This window comes from Lontra canadensis, unplaced genomic scaffold (assembly GCF_010015895.1).
Source record: "Lontra canadensis isolate GAN:19392208 unplaced genomic scaffold, GSC_riverotter_1.0 scaffold102, whole genome shotgun sequence".
NCBI classification, from domain to species: domain Eukaryota; kingdom Metazoa; phylum Chordata; class Mammalia; order Carnivora; family Mustelidae; genus Lontra; species Lontra canadensis.
Window position 1 is genome coordinate 3,211,700 of NW_022631096.1, and position 15,363 is coordinate 3,227,062.

Below are 15,363 nucleotides of genomic sequence, written 5' to 3' on the forward strand. Positions count from 1 at the left end.
AACACCTGTTGATGGCCTTAATGGGTTTCCCTTGTATGCAGCTGTTATCTTTTCTCTTGCTCCTTTTATTCTCTGTTTAGCACCACTTTTTTCCATTGTATTTACTATGTGTCTTGGGGTGAGCCTCCTTGAGTTGATTTTGTTGGGGGCTCTCTGTGCCTCCTGGGTCTTGGATGTCTGTTTTCTTCCCCAGATTTAGTAAATTTTCAGCTATTATTTCTTCAAGTACATTCTGCCTCCTTTTCTCTCCTCCTTCTGGGATCCCTATAATGCAAATGTTGTTATGCCTCTCGTTATCACTGAGTTCCCAAAGTCTATTGTCATTTATTTATTTATTTTTTCTGTTTCTGGTTCAGCTTTATTGCTTTTCATTACTCTGTCCTTTAGGCTGCTGGTCCATTCTTCTGCTTCCTCTGTTCTACTGTTTATTCCATCTAAAATTATAGGGACAAGTACAGCTGCTCTTACCTATCCAGATGGGGAAATGAAGGCACAGTGTGGTTCTCAAAGAAGCTCTTTTAATGCAAAGTATCCTAATAATGGTCTTAACCACCTTTGCCAAACACCTGCTATTGTGCAGACATTGGGCTGACTGATTTATTTTCCCCTTACCCACCTACACAGATATTTAGGCTGAAGGTGAAGCACCTTCCTAGAGCATCATATCTCACTTTGACCTCAGCAGGCACTGCCAGTTTTGTGGTTCCTGCCAAAACACTCTGCCTTGTTTTCCTTCCCACCTATAACTACTTTCCCAGTTCCTGCCCTGGATAGGTCAGGACTGCTCTGGGCATTCTGCCAGCTAATGGCTGGTTATTAGCTCACTTCCTCCAGAGTCTCAGTAGGGAAGACTGACCATTGTGGCCTTATCTGAAGCATAGATTTTCTTTCTTGTATTGAGCTGCAGCCCCAAATTTTATAAAGATATCTATACCTGTGATCCCATTTTGACATCCCAACCTATCACTTCCTGCTAATCACTGACCTCACAATACCTTCTAAGAAGGTATTGTATAATGAGAAACTTGGCAGTGAAAGAAAGTAGCTTACTTGCTCAAGGTCGTATAACGTGGTCGAGTGTGAATTCAGATCCACATTCTGTTTCCTGTTCTTTGCTGTGTCTGTCCCATATACTTTACTCATTTTTAATTTCAGCTGCCCTTCCTTGTGTGAATGACTAGCAAGTTTTCACACTTCACTCACATGTTATACTCATTGGGCCAGTGAGTAACATGTTTCTTGAACCTGACTAATTTTAGAAAGTGCTTTATTTAAGCTTGTCTTGGGCATAATGAATCCTTGCTCTGCTTCCTAAGATTTTTTACATAGGGTTAACCAGTGTACTGACTGTACATTTGAAAAGCTGGCCAAATACTGCATCTGGGGCATGGGATTCACTGCACTGCAGCAGGGAGAAGGCATTTTTTTCTTGGGTTATCTGCTATTCTGAGAGGAAGTTCCTGCCCTGAGTCCTAACCTATGAGACCAACTCTGGTCTTGCCCTATGAGGCGATGACAACAATTAACTTGTTAATTCCTGAAGTGTTTGTTCCAAAGAGTAATCTCACTTGTGTATTTGATACTAGGAAAGCATTTTCCCCTAGGATTAAGGCTGTACGTGGTGGTTAGGAAGGCCCAGAGGAGAAGGACCAGTTAAGACAAACCCAGCTCAGGGAGGAGGCTTAAATTATTTATATCACCACTTTATTTGTAAATAGCCCTTTGTTTGGATAGCTAGGAATCTAAAAATCCATGCAGACCATTATTTATATAGTGCACTCTGCAAGGTCTTTGCAGCATAAGATCTTCAGTTCTCCACTTCCCTGAGCCCCTCCACCAAAGCTGAAACCAGGCAATGGAAGCCTTAGTTCATGCCTCATATTTCCTATGAAGAATGGCAGTCTTTTATATCATTTGTTTTTTACAAACATACTATTGATTGTGCTGGCAAAATACAAGCATCTCTGAAGGCACACACGTAACACCCTAACATTTGCTGATGCATCTTTGTGAAATTGATTGACATTCTTCCCATGAGAATTATTCCCAGGTGATGGGTGGAAAGCAGGTCTTCAAGGGTAAAGGCAGAGAAGGTAGATGTATGCTGAAAGAGGAGGGGGAAAGCCACTGAAGCAGCCTTTTGGACGCATCTGTTTTTCCCAAGCTGACCCTGTTGACTGAGGAGTGCCAGGAGCATTCATGATGGACGGGGGTAAGATCCTTAAAGACAACTGGTGACCCCTTCCAAACCGAGATGGAAGAATACCAGTGTCCATTTTTCTTACAGTATCTCTCCATCTGAGCCTCTCCAGATTAACTTTATGGTCTGTTTTATTTCCCCTTTGCATCTATTAGAAACAAACAGAGGATTAATCAGAAATATTACTGCTTCAAAAGGCAACAAAACGTGTTTCTTGTTTGGCTTTGCCCGTTGACTTAAGTTTCTGAAGGAAGAATTGTCATGCTTAATAGATTTGATGAGCCCACCGAACATGGCTGCTTTCTTTGATGTTACTTATAAATTTATTTCCATTTGCAGACCTCTTTAAGTAAATAAGGTTGTGGTAGGGCTAGGGTCTCAGTAACACATTTGCTGAGCCATTGAAGGCAAGGCCCAGGCATATTCTAGGATGCCATCACCATTAATATCTCTATTTTCTTGTGATTTCAAAGTTATACAGCATCATTTGGGAGTAAAGCTATGTCTTTGGAACATGCATACTTGGAGATGTAATTTAGATTTGGTAATCTATTCAGAGTGTCTCAATACTGGAAATTTGTTCTCACTTTTCTCACATGCTTTCTATTTTATACTTACCAAAAAGTAGGTAAAGATAAGGAGAGTGTTTTTTAAAAATGCTGTTTAAGCTCTTCTTTGCCAGCACTGTTTTAAGCCTGGTGTATAGAAAGAGGTTGAAATTTATTTCCATTATTCAGCTTGGAGTTACTCTTGGTTTTCACAAATCCTACTCCTAGTTCTTGTTGTTTCAGATCATTTAAAAGTTGTCACATTGTCTAAGAAATAACTCCACTAAATCAGGAAATTTATTTTATATTCCACCATGTTATATTCTAAAATAAAATGGTCATTTGTACAGAGGATGATTCTGAAAAAGTGAGAAAGTAATACACAGTTTCTCTGGTGTTCTTATGAACAGCCTAGAAAGATGCACAGCGAGACTTCAGGAAATCCAGTTTGGAATTCTACATGAAGATAGGGTTTGAAGAAACCTTATTTTAACTCCAGCTTTCCTCTGTCTGTTCCATATAGGAGGGCCCCGCAGTGGGGATATGAGGGAGACAAAAAGGGGAGAGAAGAAATTGTGTCCTATGTTATCAACACATGATATTTTAATGCTTTTTTACTGAGGTACAATTTTTATATATACAATAAAATTTAAAGTTAAAATATTCAATTCAGTAAGTTTTGACAGATATATACACTTATTAAGGGTACTCCCTCCATTAAGATACCAATTTCATCACTCCAGAAAATTTCTCATGCCCCTCACACTTCTTCCTTGTAACCCAGTTACAGGGTAAACCACTTATTCCCATCATTATTTCGTGTTGCCTCTTCTTGATTTCATATAAATAAAATCATACAGTAAGTACTATTTTGTGCCTGGATTCTTTAACTCAGGATAATACTTTGAGACTAATCTAACTTGTTGGATGTATGCATAGTTCATTTCTTTTTGTGTTTTGTGGTATGAATGTGTCGTACAATGGATATTGCATTGTTTCCACTTTTGGAATATTATGAATGAAGGTGGTATGAACTTTCATGTACAACTTTTTTGTTTCAACATGTGTTTTATTTTCTCTGGGGAAAGTACTTAGGAATGGGTTTGCTAGATCATAAGCCAGGTGCATATTTAACGTTGTAAAAAGTAGACCACTTTCCAAACTGGTTGTGCCATTTTGCAATATCCTTATCTCAGTGAATGAGAGTTACACCTGTTCTGTATCCTAAGATATGAATTGATACAGTTTTTTAAAAACAGATATGTAGTGGTAACTCATTGTGGTTTTACTTGGCATGTCAGATGCCTAATGAGGTTGAGCATCTTTTTTCTGTGCTTATTGGCCACTCATGTATCTTTTATGAGCATAAGTGTCTGCCCACATCTTTCACCCATTTCTCTATTGGCTTATCTTAGTAGTCACAACAGTTCTTTTCATGTTAGGGATATGAGTCCAATATATGTGTTGGGAATATTTTCTCCCAGTATGTACCTTTTTCAATTTCTTAAAGGTTGTCCTTTGAAGAACAGTTTTAAATATTGATGAATGTCATTTTATCAATATTTTCTCTTATGGGTAGTGCTTTTTGCATTCTTTCTAAGAGACCACTGCTTGAGTCAAGTTAATGAGCATAATCTCCTATCTTTTCTTCTGTGGTCTTTAGAGCTTTAACTTATACAGTTAGCATTATAATCGATCTTGAGTTAATTTTATGTATATCATGAGGATTGGGTCAAGATGAATTTTTTTTCTATGCAGATGTCCACTTATCTGTTGAAAAGATCTTTCTCCTCTCATTAAATTGCATTTATGCCTCTGTCAAAAATCAGTTTTCTATGTAAGTGTGTCTCCTTTTGGACTCTCTATTTTGTGGTCTATTTGTCTCTCTCTAGGCCAGTACTACACTGTCTTAATAATACAATCAGCTAATATAGGTTCTTCAGCCTTTTCTTTTTCAAGATGTTTTAGCAATATTGCCCCCCCCCATAAATTTAACACTTATTTATCATTTTTAAAGAAAGTGTGCTAAAATTTTGATTGAAATTGTTTTGTGTGTATAGATAAATTCAGTCAATATCATCACAATATTGAGTCTTCTAACCCCTGAGTATATTGTATCTCTCAATTTATTTGTCTTCATTAATTTCTCTTGCCAGTATTTTATAGTTTTCAGTGAAAGGTCTCATGAATCTTCTGAAAGTATTGCTAGGTACTTCATATTCCTTGATATTATTGTAAATTATATTGAATTTTAATTTAGCTTTTTATTTGTTGTTAGTATAAAAAATAAAGTAGATTTTTTAAGTTTATTTTTGTATCCCAGCCTTGCTGAATTGACTTAATAGATCCAATAGGCCCAAGTATATTTCTTAGGACTTTCTGTGTGCAGTTACAGTTATGTCCTTTGGAAATATAGACAGTTGCTTTTTCTTTCTTTACAATTGTTATGCTTTAAAAATATTTTTCTTGGGGCACCCATGTAGCTCAGTTAGTTAAGCATCTGCCTTCACCTCAGGTTATGATCTCAGAGTCCTGGGATCAAGCCTGCATCAGGCTTCCTGCTCAGTGGGGAGTTTGCTTCTCCCTCTCCCTCTGTGCTGCCCCCATCAAATAAATAAAGAAATAATCTAGAAAAATAAAAATAAAAATATTTTTCTTGTGCAGTTCTGGCTAGGACTTATACTTACAATATTGGATAGATAATAATTATCAAAACTTTGTCACAAAGAAAATTCCTGGGCCAGGTTATGTTGCTAGTTTATTCTCTGTCCATTTAAAGGGAAAAAAAAGAAAAAGTGATACCAATCTTTATTTAAGGAATTGACAGAAGAGGTAACATTTTCCAATGTATGTTATGAGGCTAGTCCTACCTGATACCCAAACCTGAAGAGGGCAGACACAAAAATCTTTAATAAAACATCAGAAAATTGAACCTATCAATACGTGTAAAGAATAATATATGTTTACCAAGAAATGCGATCTTTGTTTACTGTTTAAAAATCAGTCACTGTAATTTATCATATTTAATAGAAGAGAGGAGAAAAATCATAAGATTATCTCAGGAGATGCTGAAAAACATTTGAAAAAATAAGGTTCATCTCAGAAAACTTGGAATAACAGGAAGTTCCTCATTTGACAAATGGCTAACATCCTACTTGGTAAAATATGAAAAATATTAGATTGGGTATAACTCTTATACGTCTATTAAAAATGTACATGACATTTTGCAGACATCTTAAAAACCATTATTTTATTATCCTGACCCCATTTTAGTTAGAAAAAAAACACTTTCTTAAAAACCCAACATTTTGGCAATGCAGTTTAAAATTGTGTAACAGTTTACTGTATCCCTTGCATTCCAAACTGGATCCAAAATAATTGGGAGCACACTCTGATGTAGAGCACCCCCTCTATAGCTGTCCCCACCCCCTGTTTAGAAACTTTATTTCAGTAGCAATAATGAGATGAACCCAAGTACAAAAGTATGAAGATTTAGATGAGGACACTAGTGGTAAAAATGAAGGAAATGGATACAGAGGTATTTCAAAATAGGTAATTCTGGATTGCTGCATGTATATAGAAGATAAACGTAGAGATAGGATAAAGGACAGGAACTATTGTACATGCTGTTTCCTTTGCTTGGATCTGGTCTATCCTTTTCTTTTTGTGTAGTTTATTCCTCCTCCTTTTTTTGAATTAAAATTTTTTTTAATCTTGTGGTAATTATAGATTTACATGCAGTTGTAAGATAAAATACAGAGATCATGTGTACCCTTTATACAGTTTCCCCCAGTGGTAACATCTTGCAAAACTATGATGTAATATCGTAATAGGATACCGACATTTACACAGTCAAGATATAAAGTATTTCCATCACCACAAGGATCCCTCCTTTTGAGCTTTTATAGCCGTAAGGACTTTTCTCCTGCCGTCATCTCCTACTTGGCCTCTGGCAACTACTAATCTGTTCTCCCTTTCTAGAATTCTGTCATTTCAAGATTGTTACATGAATGGAATCATACAGTATGCAGCCTTTCAGGGTTGGCTTTTCATTCAGCATATTTCTCTCCTGATTCATCTAGATGGCTTGTTTATTTACTTTTTAATCGCCCAGGGCATGGCTGCACCTCCGTTAACTTACTCACCTGTTGAAGGATGTCTGGGTTTTCAATTTACGGTTATTACAAATAAAACTTCTATTAACATTATAGGTTTTTGTGTGAACATACATTTTCATTTCTTTAGGACAAATGCTCAGGAGTATAGTCACTGGGTCACATGGTAGTTGCATGATTGGTTTCTTAAGAAACTGCCAGAATATTTTCTGGAGAGGCTGTACCATTTTTCTCATCAATAATATATGGTTGATTGAGCTTCTCTGCATCTTCACTACCATTTGGTGTTGTCACTATTTTTTATTTTAGGCCTTCAGATAGGTATGTCTTGATATATTTCATTGTGGTTTTAAGGTTCATTTTCTTAATGGCTAATGATGTTGAACATATTTTCATGTACTTATATGGCATCTGTATATCCCCTTCAGTGAAATGTCTGTCCATATATTTTGCCCATTTTCTAATCATACCGTTTTCTTTTTTCATTCTCTCTTTTTTTCTTTTACTGTTGAGGTTTGAAGGTACCTATTCTAAATACTAGTTCTTTGTCAGATGTTGTATGAAAATATTTTCTTCCAGTCTGTAATTTGTCTTTTTTTTTTTTTTTAAGCTCCATTTGTTCATTGTATTGTAGGCTTCCTAGTAGTCAGGGCTGGGCTCTGAGCCCTCAGCAATTCCCCTGGTTGTGAGCTCGCCAAAGCCAACCTCTCCTCCTCTTTACATGCTCTTCATGAGAAGCATCATGATGTTCCATGATACAGGTTTCACAACAAGGAGAAAGCCTTGGACTCTACTGCTCTCTGTCTCCTCCTGTCTGTACCACACTTGCCCTGCTCCTCTGTAGTTTGTCTTTTTATCTTCCTAACAGGATCTTTTTTGAGCAAAGGGTTTTAATTTTGGCCAAGTCCCATTTTCAGTTTTTCTTGTTTTAATTCATGCTTTCAGTTTCTTTTTCTTCATTTTTTTTTAAGAAAAGATTTTATTTATTCATAGAGAGAGCAAACCTGAGCCGGGGGAGGGGCAGAGAGAGAATCTAAAGCTAACTCTGTGCTGAGCTCCATCTCACGACCCTGAGATCATGACCTGAGCTGAGACCAAGAGTCGGCTGCTTAACCAACTGAACCACCTAGCTGCCCCATCATGCTTTTAGTTTGAAGTCTAATAGCTCTAACTAGTTTTAATCCCAAAAGATTTTCTGCTTTTTTTTTTAAGTTATATAGCTTTATATTTTATATCTTAGTAAACAATCAATTTTTTGTTAATTTTTGTATAAACTGTGAGAGTTAAGGTCAATTTTCTTATCCTTTGCCTATAGATGTCCAATTGCTCCAGCATGGTTTGTTGGAATGGCTATCTTTTCTTCATTAGTCCTTTTACATTTTTGTCAAAGATTAGTTAAATATATTTGTGTGAATCCATTTTTGCATTTTCTGTTCTGTTGCATTGATCTGTTTGTCTATTCCTTTGGCAATACCACAGTTTTGATTATGTAATACATGTCTTAAAATTGGGTACACTAATTCCTTCCATTTCATACTTATTTAAAAAATTTTAGCTATTTTAATGCCTTTACCTTTCCATATTTCATTTTAGAATAATCAGATTTTTTCCTACAAAATATTTTGCTGGGAGTTTTATGGAAATTAAATTTGTATGTCAATTTGAAAAGAACTGACATCTTTACTATGTTGAGTCCTCTGATATATGAATATAAAGTCTTTCCATCTATTTAGATATTTGGTTTTCATTAGGCTTTTATTCTTTTTCTTTTTTTTTTATTTCTTGCCTTATTACACTGGCTAAAATGGCTAGAATTTTCAGCACTATATTGATTAAGAGTGATAGTGGAGATGTTTGTCTTCTTATTGACTTGGGGGAAAGCGCTCATTCTTGCATCACTAATTATAATGTTAGCTGTAGGTTTTTAATTGATGCTCTAAATCAAATTGAGAAAGTGCCCCTAATTCTTTCATTTATTTATTTTTTTTAGCATTTTCATCATGAGTGAATGTTGAAGTTTGTCAAGTACTTCTGTATCTTAGTTTTTTAGCCTTGAAAACTCTTGCAACTTCTTCATGTTGTATTTTCACTTCTCTCCATGTTCATCTTTGTACTTTGCCAAAGGGTTCCACCTTAAATTTCGTGACAATGTTGAGAATAGAAAAAATTTTTCTTTTCTCTACCATGGAAGAGAAGTAGGAGCTCAGGTGTGCTATAAGGCCAGGATTTCATTCCTGGTTCTATTTACTTCTTTTTTTTTTTTTCCTATTTTTTTTTTTCTATTTTCTTCTTGATGAATGTGATCATATTCTCTTTGAATCTCAGTTACTTAATTTGCAAATTGGGGAAAAATAGCTACCTTACATGTCTACAGTGATGATTAGATGAATTGATAGAAGAGATGCTTATTGATTTTTAGATATGAACTAAGTAATTAATGTTAGACTATTCATCTTCTCTAGTACTTGATAGTCTTTATCATTTATTGCTTTGCCACAGTAAGTGATTTGGCAAAGAGGAAAAATTAAGTTTCTCTGCAAAATGCGCAAACAGTGGACCGTACTAAACTTGCATTCCCCATTCAGGAATAAGCAAGAGTCAAGTGTACATCTAGTACATCTAGCACCAAGAAAAAGAAAACAGATTATGGTACTAATAATACTAAGGAAACTTTTATGGAGATTCGGAGACATGTAGTGGATGGTGAAGGATAAATTAATATTTAGGTGGGAGAAGAAGGGGTAGATGACAATTCCACCTACCATGTCTCAGTTGTATCCCAAGATATCATAGATCAGTTCCTTTACTATTACTAGACTATGTCCAGAAAGATTGGAATGATAACCACTTTGGAAAGAGAAGAGTGTATGTGTCTGAGGGGTGGGCCTATCAGATTCTGAGGAGCCAAAGTTTTCTAGAGAAGGCTGAGCCCTACTCAGGACCCTCTTTAGGGGAAGAGCAGCAAGCTTCTGTGCTGCAGCCCCTAAGAAATCTGAGTGGAATAAATTCATGAAAAACAAACAAATGCTTTGGTAGACTAAGTCAAAGAATAATGGCAGCCCATCTCAGATTTTCCAAGATATTATTATTTTTTTAAGATGTTATTTATTTGACAGACATCACAAGTAGGCAGAGAGGCAGGCAGAGAGAGAGGAGGGAGCAGGCTTGCCACTGAGCAGAGAGCCTGACGTGGGGCTTGATCCCAGGACCCTGAGATCATGACCTGAGCCGAAGGCAGAGGCTTTAACCCACTGAGCCACCCAGGTGCCCCCAAGATATTATTTCTCATTGAAACAGTCCAGCTCAGTGTTGGATCATGTCTTAATTTTTTAATTTAGAAAATGTGAACACTGCTGTGCTTAATAATTTTCTACCTTGAACAATTCTGTAGACTTTATCTAATTGAGTTTGTTTTTATGTTAAATAATTTAAATACTTATTTGAAGGGAGGTTTACTGGTTAATAGATTGCCACTTGTTATCATCTTACACCTTGGAGTAGAACATGGTATGTCATATGTTTTTACTTACCTTTGCTTTAAACAGTCATCTGGCATCCAGTGAAGCATTTCTATCCTCCCAGGAACTTTTATTTCTTGTCTTAATGGATCAAGAAGGACTGTCACATAAATGTTTTCAAACACTTACTAGATTTATGTCTAAAACGGGGGATGAAATTTTTTGTTTGTTTTGTTTTGTTTTGTTTTGGGTGATTTACTCTCAGATGGACTTTGTTTTAAGAAGAAAGAGAAATTCTCCAGGACTTTCAGAGCCTTCATAGCAGGCCTTGTGCCATTGAGTAGTTTAGAGGCCAGAAATAGATCAATTGATCAGAGGCAGTTGATTCCATTTACTAGAACAAACCGCAAATAACTGTTGAGTATTTTGTTAAGATTTGTGGCAGAACATTTAGTTATCAAGTGCCCATTCTGAGTAAACTAGAATCCTATATTCCTATACCATGTATATTTCAGGTTTCCTGTGCTTTTTATTTTGCATGTACCAGAATTCCATCTGTGTTCACTAATTTTCTTGGTTTATCAAGAAAACTTAGTTCTGTTTAACAGAAAACATTGAACATTCCACACTTGGGATATATATCCTCAATCTTGATGTTTGTGCATATTTATCACATTCAGTATGTAAAAGAATACCTACAGTTCAAGAAAGCTTTAATTCTTGTAAGCAAATAGTATAAACTTAAATACAAATTATTGTACTTATTTTCTGTATTTGACATGGACCAAATTCCCCAGTTCTTTTGCAATAATAATAATACAACAACAGAAACAAAGCAGAGATCTTCACCTATCTTTCCTATCATATTTAAGAAATGGCAGGGCTGGAGTCTATCTTTCTGGAATACATTTTCATCAAATCAGATAACCCGTTGCATCAGAAATTCATAACAGTGAAGGAAGAGAAAGAAGGAGTTACTTCTTTACCCCATCTAATGTCTTCACCTCAGTAAGCTGGTGGGAATTTCTATGCTTGAAATTATGTACCTTATAAAATTATTCACTTTAATAATCAGTTTAGGTAGCTGACTTCTCCTATGCAGAAGGTAATAATTCAGTTTTTTTATAGCCTTGAAAGGACCATATCTGCTGTTTAGAGTGAAGCAGAACTGCAGTTTATATGCAGTTTAGAATAATTTTATTTACCAAGCTTTTCAGATGAATAGAAAAATATCCACCTAATCTTGAGTTACTATGGTGATCAGCTGAATCATTTTACTGTTTAAGCTCTCTGGAAAGTTATTGGAATATTATCTGTTAAGACTACTGGAATGTTAGCTCAGTGCAGTGGTGACTTGCTGAACATTGTTCAAATGACCAAAAACCGTGAATATATTGATCCCGTGGGTAAGCTTTCAGGGAGCACTTTACACTTGTGAAATCTGATTCAGTACGTATTAACCGTATATTCTCATGTTATGCTTTCTGATGGGATTGCTCTAGAATTAGTCTTTCAGATACTGCATTTTGGGAAACTTAAGTGTAATTTCTCCTTCTTACATAGAGCCTTGATGTTCTTGTTTTATCATAAGTGATAGTGAACTTGTGTTCTTCAGAATTAGCTCACTCTATGAGCACACATACTATCTCAGTGAGGAGAAAGACACTGTCGTAAGAGAACTGACATTTTATGGAATATACTGGAATTCACATAATTATTTCTAGACTTTGTTTTATTTCCTCTGGAAACCAAGCAACTTCACTAACTCCAAATGAAGAACTTTTGTTTGGTGCTAACCATGGGGTATTGCACGGTTGGGCTGGGGGATTAGGAGTTCATATTATAAAATATTTCAGATATACAACTAGAGAGAATAAGTACTTGTCACCCTGCTCTAACAGTTTCTCTTTTTTATGACAGTTGGCCAAATTTGTTTCATCTACTTTCCCATTTATGATAATTTTTTTGCTGAAATATTTTAAAGCAATCCCAAACATGCTATTTCATGTATGAATATTTCTGTAATTGACAGGAATGTTTATTTATTTAAAAGATTTTCTGTATTTATTTGACAGAGAGATAGCACAAGTAAGCAGAGTGGCAGGCAGAGGGAGAGAGAGAAGCCGACTCTCTGTTGAGTAGGGAGCCCGATGCGGGGCTCTATCCCAGAACTCTGAAATCATGACTTGAACAAAAGACAGCTGCATAACCAACTGAGCCACCCAGGTGCCTCTGACAGGAATTTTTAATTGCTAAGCATTTTTTGAGGTTTTTTAGTGTCTCTAATAGCTGTGGCAACTCATCCCTTATGAGTATAGTGTCTCCCTATATTCTTCTTAAAGAAAATACATTTTAGGTGGTCTTTTGTAATAGCATTCATTTCTTAGGCTTGGACTGACCATTCATAGAACCGTAACAGTTTCTGGTTAAATTGTGAATGACCCAAATGTACTATTTCACAAGAGAGAAAATTGAGGCACAGAGAGGTTAAATGTCCTTCCTAAATAACTGGCAGAGCCATGGAATTGAATGGAGTTCATGATCTCAGAATATTTTCCCTTGTATTATGCTGTGTCTCTCTGTTGCACTAAGGGTTTTTACAGCTAATGCAATGCTTCAGTTTGCAGATTATCTTAAAATGCACATTGTTACCTCCACTGAAGTGACCTTTTACATCTTTCCTGTGTGTAGTTTAGCAGATCAGTTTAGTAAGTTGATACCTTTGACCAGGTAAACAGAATAACACTGTGAAAATGATGAAGAATGAGGTATAACGAATATGAATTTCATTATAGAAAGGAATAGGAAGGGTCCAGAGAGGCTGATGCTGGGAATGAGGGAGGAGAAGCAAATGCAAAGCTGTGTTTAAGTGACTTTGGGTTCTAGAAAGAAAAGGTATGCAAAAGACAAGTTTCCAGGACTCTCACTTTTGTCTGTTATAAGCATTGTTAGTTTTCAAAATAGATTTCAGTTTTAAACTTGATCTGGTCTCAGAGGGTTCTTTTGAGAAAGCCCCGTAGTGGGATGTAATAATTCTTTAGGAGTTAAACAGGTGTTTTCCTGCAGAGTGGCTTTCTTTGCTATTGTGATCACTGGAGGGTATGAAGAAAAAATTAGGGGCAGTTTTTCTTCTTGTTTAAATCCTTCCCCTGGAGCAGGTCTAATCAAGAAGCAGGTTTTGAAGGCAGCAGGCATGTTATATAGGGATCAGCTGTAGAAGGGCACAGCAGACACATACATATCAGAGCACATTTGTTTATACCATTAAATTTCTGATACACACATTCGTTCTTCTGCAAATGACTTTTTTTGTCCAATTTAAAAATGATTAAATGACTATATTCATTCTGGTGTGCGGGCTTCAAGTCCTAGTGGTTTCTACCTTTCCTAGTAGCTAAATTATTTCCCCAAGGGTGTGTCATAATCATGTATATTAATGGTTTCCAATTCTGGCTACACATTAGAATAACCTGGGGTGCTTTTAAAGACACAGGTACTGAGGACTGGTATTTAAAAAAAAAAAAAATACCACCATCTAGGCAAACCACAAACTGGGTAAAACCATTAGGTGAACTGTTGCTGATGGACTTTAATCACAAAAGGGTCAGGCTGGAAACCCCGAGCCAATTAGTTGATCTTAACAGCACCACTGGTGGACCAACCACACATTATGAGTCTCATGCTGTTACAACAGGAAGTAAACAACTCCATCCATGAAATATGCATGCCTGAAAAATTGCACTGGAATCTAATTAAGCTCCTAGTGGTTTTCAGGAAATACTGAGGATAGAGGAACATGTTAAATGACACCATGAGAAATAACTAGACACGTCAGAATGTAGGTCACGATACAAGAAATATGCCCTTGTTTGTCCAGCAAATCATAACTTGGGAGCAGACCATCTAGTCTAGAAAGGAAGGGTCTATTGTAGAATAAAGAGAATTAAGTGATGTAAAAACCAAAAGCTACATATAAACCTTCAATGCTAATTCAAACAAACCAAACTTAAAAAGATATCTTTGAAAAAAATTGAGGAAGTTTGCATAGGGAATAGCTATTACATCATATTAAGGAGCTTTTAAAAATTTGTTCCAACTTTAAATTTCTGTCAAGGCTAGTAGTTTTATAAATATTTTTAATTTAATTTAATTTTTTTCAGTGTTCCAGAATTGTTTATGCACCATCCCAGTGCTCCATGCAGTACGTGCCCTCCATAATACCTCCCCATCCCCGTCCCCTACAAAACCCTGTTTGTTTCTCAGAGTCCACAGTCTCTCATGGTTTAATAAAAATGAGAATAACATACAGAAATACTTATTTATGAAATAACATGTGTGGGATTTTCTGTAAATTTATCCAGCCAAAAAACAGCAGACCTATTGATGAAATGTGATTGTCAAAATTTGATAATTTTTAAAGCTATGTGAGGAGGTCCTATCCTGCATATGTTAAAAATTTCCAAAATATAACCTAAAACATAAAGAAAAAAACACAAATGAATAAAATAAGAATTTTACCTCAATTTGTTTTTTTAACCTTCCCTGGTGTTTCTATTGTGCAGTCAAGGTTGGGAACCAATAGTAGCTATTTCTTGAGTGAAAGCATCTAGATCTAGGATAAAGAGATTTTTCTAAAAAGGCCATGAAGTTCAGAACTGTTTCCTGGTTTTTCCAAAGGTTATAATGGTCAGCATATGTGTTATAACTGAACTGTGTACTCTTAAAGGAGCCCTTGAGAATGTGAATTTTGAGATTTTTATATTTAATATGTATATGTAAATCAGAGTTGCATATACTTATATATGTTTGAGTTGGATCAGCATTTATATATATCAGTTGTTATATTTAAATATAGTTAGGATATAGAAGGGGGCAAGATGGTGGAGGAGTAGGGGACCCTATTTCAACCTGTCCCCTGAATTGAGCTGGATATCTACCAGACCACTCTGGACACCCCTGAAATCAGCCTGAGATGTAAGAAGATATATCCAGATATCTACAAACACAATATCTCCAGCAGTTGGTTTTGAGGTATGAAGTAG

At 35.9% G+C, this 15,363-nt stretch overlaps 1 protein-coding gene across 4 annotated transcripts in view; it reads left to right on the top strand.

The window, feature by feature from the left end:
* Positions 1–15,363, top strand: part of NRG1 (neuregulin 1) — a 1,091,656-nt gene that overhangs the window by 135,505 nt on the left and 940,788 nt on the right. The gene's annotated exons all lie outside the window — the stretch shown is intronic.